This window comes from Copadichromis virginalis, linkage group LG14, assembly GCF_057382275.1.
Source record: "Copadichromis virginalis isolate Kocher_CV1m ecotype Utaka linkage group LG14, C_Virginalis_male_GT1.1, whole genome shotgun sequence".
In the NCBI taxonomy this organism is placed as follows: domain Eukaryota; kingdom Metazoa; phylum Chordata; class Actinopteri; order Cichliformes; family Cichlidae; genus Copadichromis; species Copadichromis virginalis.
Window position 1 is genome coordinate 4521303 of NC_140631.1, and position 7545 is coordinate 4528847.

The 7545-nt window shown below is 39.2% G+C and overlaps 1 long non-coding RNA gene across 2 annotated transcripts; it reads right to left on the bottom strand.

Annotated features, from left to right (window-relative positions):
- Positions 1–234: 234 nt before the first annotated feature.
- On the bottom strand, positions 235–3189 carry LOC146693248 (uncharacterized). 2 transcript variants are annotated; one of them, XR_014923933.1, is made up of 5 exons: positions 2833–3189; positions 2069–2134; positions 1563–1718; positions 1018–1110; positions 235–720 (listed from the first exon to the last, which is right to left on the bottom strand). It is a non-coding gene; the product is annotated as an uncharacterized LOC146693248 (long non-coding RNA). The 2 variants fall into 2 exon arrangements; XR_014923932.1 differs by having other exon boundaries at positions 2677–3189.
- Between the last annotated feature and the right edge of the window lie 4356 nt (positions 3190–7545).

The window sequence follows — 7545 nt, forward strand, 5'->3', positions numbered from 1 at the left end:
AATCTCAATACTTTTGATTGTCTCTTAGCTTTCAGTCTTGAGGATAACTGAGATTCAGTGCATATATCCCACCCATTAAGAGTGCACATGCAGAGGCCAGGTCTTCCAGGTCATGCAGGACACACTAGATGGTTATACCCACTGTAGGGTAATTTCCAATAAACCAAGTTCAAAAAAGAAGAGTCTATGGCTGACGCATGTTCCTGGTTTCCAAAAGAAATGCTTCCAGTTGCATTATGATTTGAAGACTGTTTATTTATTACAAACGGAAGATGTAACAATGAACTCCTTCCTAAAAAGCATGAAAGTTCCAAAAAATAGCAGTTATCCAGAACTAGCTGTGCACACGGTCAGAAAACCGTGAGACTCCTAACCTCTCTGTCCATGCTCCTCCCCTTCCCTCTCACACAGGGTTTCATGCTACTATTGCACTTACATAATTAAAGTGAGAGGTACCCCCTTTTAGGTTCCAATCCCAAAACAGTGACTTAAAATTACTTTATGTAAACACATATATTTTCACATTTATTAATCCTGAAAAGATGACTTATGTAATGAATCTATGAATTATAAAACAAACAGGAACTCAATCGTAAATAAAAATATAAAGCAGACGTCTGGCGCTTACACCCACATCGGCTGGAGGAGTGCTGGCATCAGCTCTTTCGATGGTAAAGATAGCAAGGGTAATTTGTTCCAGCTCCCTCTGAACAGCTGTAGCTTAGACACAAAAACATAGAAAAATGGCATCCAGTTTTAAAAAAAGAAAGAAAAAGGGCCAAAGCTACCCTTTAATGACGTAAACACAATATTAGGAACATGCACCCCAGTGCGCCACTATTTTAGACTACAGATTCAACGATAAATATAAATAGTTTGGGTATACAAGAAGATTTCCCAAAACATTTAAACAGGTTCCATGCAAATTACAACAACAACAACATTACAACATGCAACAACATTAGTTATTCAAAATTTGGTTTAATACAGATAAAAAACTAAACTAAAATTACCAACCAATTATTCTTTGAAGAGGATGCTTGGGTCTTCATTCAGGTAAAAAGGTAGTGCCCTGAGGACACACTCCCTCCCCTTTTCAATGGTTTCCTTCTGTAGAGAGTGGCAGAGATACAGGAAGAGAAAACAGATATACTTTAGGATGACAGAAACTCACATTATACGCAAAATGAATGACATATCCACTGCACAGATAGACATGTACACAAGACCAACTAATCATCACATGGACATGAATAGTTAACCTGTTGGGCAGGGTTTCCACCACATTATATATGTCCATAATGGAGGTAAAGACAAACTAATACATCATCTTTTTTGCATTCAAAACATAACATAAAAACATTCACTTCTGGTTTAACCTAAATCAAGGGATCAGATTTTACATATGTTTAGGTAATTTAAATTTTCCAACGTTTTGAGTACCAAACTTTGTCTTGCTTAATATAAATGTAAGTGCACTGTGCAGCTACCATACACTAGCTGTTTAAATTTGAAAATGATCTTATTAGCCATAATATTTTGCTACCAACAGAATAACGCACCTGTGTGGCTGGGGCCAAAGTTTGTCTAATTTTCTTCCCTGCAACACCTCCTTTTTTCTTGAAGACTTTTATGAGCTGGTCAGTGTATTGGTCAAGTTGTGTAAAAAGCCTTGGAACATGTGCAGCAGTAGTAATCCTCACATATTCTGCTTCCACCTGAAAATATGTCAACAAACACAACATACTGTACTGTAAATATACATACTATATGTACACATATACAAACTAAAACTAATGTAGTAAGACCTCATTAAAGCTATAATTTTAACACAAACATTTACACAAAATGCTAATGGAGCCATTACAGCTTTTATTGTTATTTATCAAGTTCCAAAAAATATTGATCACAGCTGATCTGAAAAGAATTTCATGCCTCAGGCCCTTGAACTGCAACCTTTACCATGGTTCAGATGTGGAGAAGAAATAACAGGGGCATGGGATGGGTCACAAAAGAAAACTTAACTTATAAAACAGTTTTGTTTTTAAAAGTATAACAGTTCACATACCACATACAAGCTCAGCAATACCACATACACCACATCAGTATAGGAGGGAGCAGGTAAAGGCAGGATCTGAGATTTATAAAGAAAAAAAATAATTAATTCCTTAATTTCAAGAAGCAAATTATTGTTTGAATTACAACTAAATAAAATACTACTCAGAAGAAAAGCAAGAGATTGACACTGCCATGTGCTAACTTTCTATAGAAGCAATTATCACCAGGTCTGTCAACCTCCATTGTCTGTCCACTCATATGTCTTGAATAATTTTATTAAAAAAATTAAGTGTGTACTTTCACAAACTGTAATTTATAACTACATTGATATGTATAACTCCGCTAGGAAACATGCTGTATTTACAGACCATTTTTACATAATACAGATTACTGATAGAGCAGAACAATGGTGTCACAGTGGCTTTCGCCCTTGACTTTTTGGATTTTAAATGTCACTTTATGCTATCCTTGCTATCCTATTCGATATTTCCGACTCTCGGATTACAGAAAAGGAATCCCAAGAAAGCAAATGGAAAAATAACCCCTTGAAAGAATAACCCCATGAACCCCTGTAGCTAATCCCTTAATAAAACAAAAAACAATAAAAATGTTTCTTACACAGTCCACAAAATAAGCATGTCCAGGACCCAGTAAAACTAATGTAAAACAAGCACACGCAAACGATATAACATGTCTTGTAAGACAAACGCAAAATATAACCATGCTGGACATATAGATACTACACAACATAGTCAAAGAAAAAAGTGGTCTTACCTCTCAAAGAAACAGCAGCTTGGCGCCAAAACAGCCTTTTTCAGTTAAATTTGAAGTCTTGCGCATGAGCAGGCACAAGCCGTGAAACCTTCTTGTTCTGCGCGGTTTCATTACAACTGTTTTTGCATTACTGCCACCTTGTGGATATACAAGGTATATCGATCCTAATTGACTTAACTTAAATGTTATGCGATCAAGTAACACATTAGTATTATGTACGTTGAATAATAGACACAATTACGTAGACTTGATTAGAAAAACATATGTTAACTTAACAAAAACATATATTTTAAGTAAAATGAAAATAAATAATTAATATACACTGAACAATCCACCTCATTCATTTTTTTGAGTGAGGTGATGTTCCATGCCCCAATCACAAGTCTCAGTAGCTGGGGATTGGTCCCCAGGGTCTCTACCCTTGGTCGTCACCCGAACCCTACAGTGCCTCCTGTGGGCGGTGAGCCTACGGGAGGGTGAACCCATGTCTCTTCTTCGGGCTGCACCTGCCCAAGCCCCATGGGTTAAGGCCTGGCCACCAGGCATTCTCCTTGGGACCCCCTCCCCAGGCTTGCCTCCAGGGAGGGCTTCGGTAACCCTTTCCCTTGATTTTTGACTCATAAGGGTCACCTGAATCGCTCTTTCTCTGGTCCCTCACCCAGGACCAGGTTGCCATGGGTGACTCTGACATCATAGCCCCTGGGATCGCAGGAATAATTTTAATAGTATAATTTTAAGCTTTATATTATACACTACGTAGATGATCAATTTATACTTTATCATTTCGATGAAATTTAAAACATCTTATGAACATTTATTGTTGTTATATACTTTTAAAAAAGCATAGTAAATGTCTGGAATAAACTATGCAAATGTAATTGCTTACTTGGGGATCCAAGGGTCCTTCAGGCCCCTCTTCTGTGGAACTACCTCCCAGGTTGGATTTGTGAGAAAGTCACCCTCTCTAGTTTTAAGATTAGGCTTGAAACCTTCCTTTTTGATAAAGCATATAGTTAAAGCTGTCTCAGATGACCCTGATTCCTCTCGCAATGTTGTAATATGCTGTATTATTTAATTTAGTTTAGTGAATTACTGTCCTTACTGTCTTGGAGCAACTGTGACCACATACTTTCCTCTGGCAATAATAAAGTATTGTGATTCTGATGATTGATGATTGTTGGGGTTTTCTTTGTTTTCTCTCTATTATTTTGTAGTCTTTACCTTACAATATAAAGTTCCTTGAGGAAACTGTTGTCATGATTTAGCATATATAAATGAATTGAATTGAAATAAATTGAACTGAACTGTATTCTACAGGGTGAGCCATTTATATGGATACACCGTCATAACATGGGAATGGTTGGTGATATTAAAGTCCTGTTTGTGGCACATTAGTATATGTGAGGGGGCAAACTCCTCAAGATGGGTGGTGACCATGGTGGCCATTTAGAAGTCGGCCATCTTGGATACAACTTTTGTTTTTTCAATAGGAAGAGGGCCATGTGACACATCAAACTTATTGGTAATGTCACAAGAACAACAATGGTGTGCTTGGTTTCAACGTAACTTTATTCTTTCATGAGTTATTTACAAGTTTCTCTTTGTTCACAGCCATTGACATGTTGAAGAGGTTAACACGTGAGGAGTGGATCGAAATTGTGTTGATATCTGGTGAACACAGTAACTGGGTCATTGCAGCAGATTTCAATGCAAGACACCCTACGAGACCACCCATCTCCCATGCTACAGTTAGCAAACTGCTTGCTAAGTTTCGTGAAACTGGTTCAGTGTTGGATTTGCCAAAATGTGGACGCAAGAAAACTCTCACTAATGAAGAAACATCAGTGGCTGTCCTAGCTTATTTCAGCAAGAGCCCACAGCGTAGCACTCGCCGCATGTCACTGGAGAGTGGCATTAGTCGAACATCCCTTCGGAAAGGCTCTGACTTACTCAGCCTTCAATTCAGTTTTATTTATATAACACCAAATCACAACAGTTGCCTCATTGTGCTTTATATTGTAAGGGACAGACCCTAGAATAATGCAAAGAAATCAAAGAAAACCCCAACAATCATATGAACCCCTAAGCATTTATTAACAGCTCATGGCCCAAGAGCCCACCTCAGCTGGCCAGGCCATCCCTCACATTCATTGCGCTTTGTGGTTTCATTAGACCTTTTAACTCAAGCCTGCATTAAACTCTTTGGTTCATTTTTGTCACAGAGGATTGTACAACAGTGTATTTAATAATTTTTTTTCATACTGGAAACAAACTGCTTTAAAAACGTGTCCTTGTCCTGGGCAATTTGACCCAGTGTTTTGTGTTTTCTTGCATTTTTTGTAAATTTTTATTATTATTCATGTTTAAGTCCACTGTGTCAGTCTGGAGTTATTCTATACAATCCCTTGAACAAAAACTACCCCTTGTATCTTCCCCTTCCCTGACTATTTAGTGCTCCCAGTATAGTTCGAGTTATTTTCCCAGTTTTGGCTTTGTATCGCTTTTTTCGTTCTCAGCAATAAAGCTGTATTTTGAGTTCACGTTTCGCCTAAGTGAGTTTGTGTCCTGCCTGCACACAGCCAGCTCATGACAAAAGCAGAGAGAGACAGGCTCAAAGTGGTCAAAGAAAGCCAAACAGGAAGTTGAGATTGTCAGATCATAAGAGGGTGGTAAAAAGAGAGTCCTAGCGCTTAATTTTCAAAAAAAAAAAAAAAAAAGTGAGCTGGAGCTCAGTGTGTTAGAAAGAACAGGGGGGTTGTGAGGGTTAGAGACAATGACATCAGAGAAAATTTTTGACCTAGCAGTGTAACACAAGCCGGTGTTGGTTCTCCCCAACAGGACACGGACACACACACACACACACACACACACACACACACACACACACACACACATACACACACACACACACACACACACACAAACACTCCTTATTTATAGGTTAGATTTCCAAGGTGTTATAGGGTTTCTCTCATTATGAGGGTGACTGCTCATTCGCAGCTGTCTGCTCTCAGCTCTCCTCCCCTTCTCAGTTGTGTGTTCATCAAATAGGGGAGGCATGATCCCATAATGGCCTCCGACTGCCAGCCTCCCCTTGCTCTGCCCTCTGAACCCACTGCACCACCCTTCCTCTGCAGCTGAGACCACACCCCGTCAGAAGCAGTTTCACATCTATACCGTCACAAACTTTTTCTCAACATTTCAAAAGAAACCTACAACCTGTCCTATTTCCACCTCTGTTAAGCCCTCCTGCACCCCCTTCAAATGGGCCTTGTACTGCCATTTAACCTTGGCTCTGACCTGGGTTTTGGTTGCCTGATTTTTAATAGAGCCACAGACGCCAGAACAGTTAGACTAAAAGAACGCAATTGAAGTGTTAGCTCTTGAGTAGTGGAGGAAGTCACTTCATAGTTAAAGGTAGCACAGAACTGAACAGCAGTGGAAGGCTTAAGAGCATGGCCATGCAGTGCCATGCAGGAGTGCACAGTTTAGCAGGTTGACAGAGATGAACAAAATCATTTAAGAAAGGTGTATGGTCTGAAACCACTGATTCATCAAGTTCCAAATTGAGAACATATTTTGATCTTTTGAAACCAAATGATACAAAGTGTGGCCATATTACAGAGTGGCTTCTTGGGACAGCAAACATCTGTATTAAAAATGTTTTTTAAATTTCAATTAAAATTTAAAACAGGTGCTAACTCTCCACCATGACCTGAGGATTGCAGGGAATTAAAATACAATTCCAGGCCTGGCGTTGACCAGGCCTGGTCCAAAAAAGCAGTGGTAAGGGGAGCCCGCACCAAAGGCTTCAAGTTCAGAAAATTTGCTCCTTGCCGGCACAAGTGAAATGGGCCAGGGCACAGAGACGGAATCACTTGATCAAAGTTAACAACACATACCAGCCAGGAGTCCACAGCATTCAGAGAGTGCCAAGAAGCAAATAGGTGAGAAGCTGATTCCTTTTGGGCCTGGAAAGTGGGCTAAACAGGCCTTTAGTTTCACTATACACCTGCCTCGCCTACTCCATCGTTTGTAATGCTTCCTCCAACAAGATATCCCTTGCATTATATAATGTAAACAGAACTGGTTCTAGTATGGAAAGGTGTGGAAATCCATAATTAATCTTAGTACCTGAAGGGGTCTTTCTATTTACATCAACAAATTTGAGTCTATTAGATAGATATGATTAAAGTGCCGTACCCTAAACACCTACAGCATGCATAGCTGTAATAGAATATTATGGTCAATAGTATCCAACGCTGCACTGAGGTCTAGCAGGACAAGCACAGAGAGGCCATTAGAACATCATTTTGTAACTTTCACTAAAGCTGTTTCTGTGCTGTGATGAGCTCTGAAACCTGACTGAAAATCTTCATATAGACCATTCTTCTGTACATGATCAGTTAGCTGTTTGACAACTACTCTTTCAAGAATGTTTGCGATAAAAGTATGGCTGCACAATAGATTGGCCTAAACTTAGTGAAGACAGCTGGGTCAGGTGATGGCTTTTTAATCAGTGGTTTAAATACTGTCAACTCGAAGGTCTGTGGTACATAGCCAATTATTGATTGTTTTTATCACATAGGAATGGGGTCTGTTGATGACTTGGAAGAAGTAACTACTGAAGTTAACCCAGAAAGCTCAATTGGAGAAAAAGAGTCTAAATACATATCAGTGGCTTTGAAAGTAGCTGTACATAATGTTATGTCT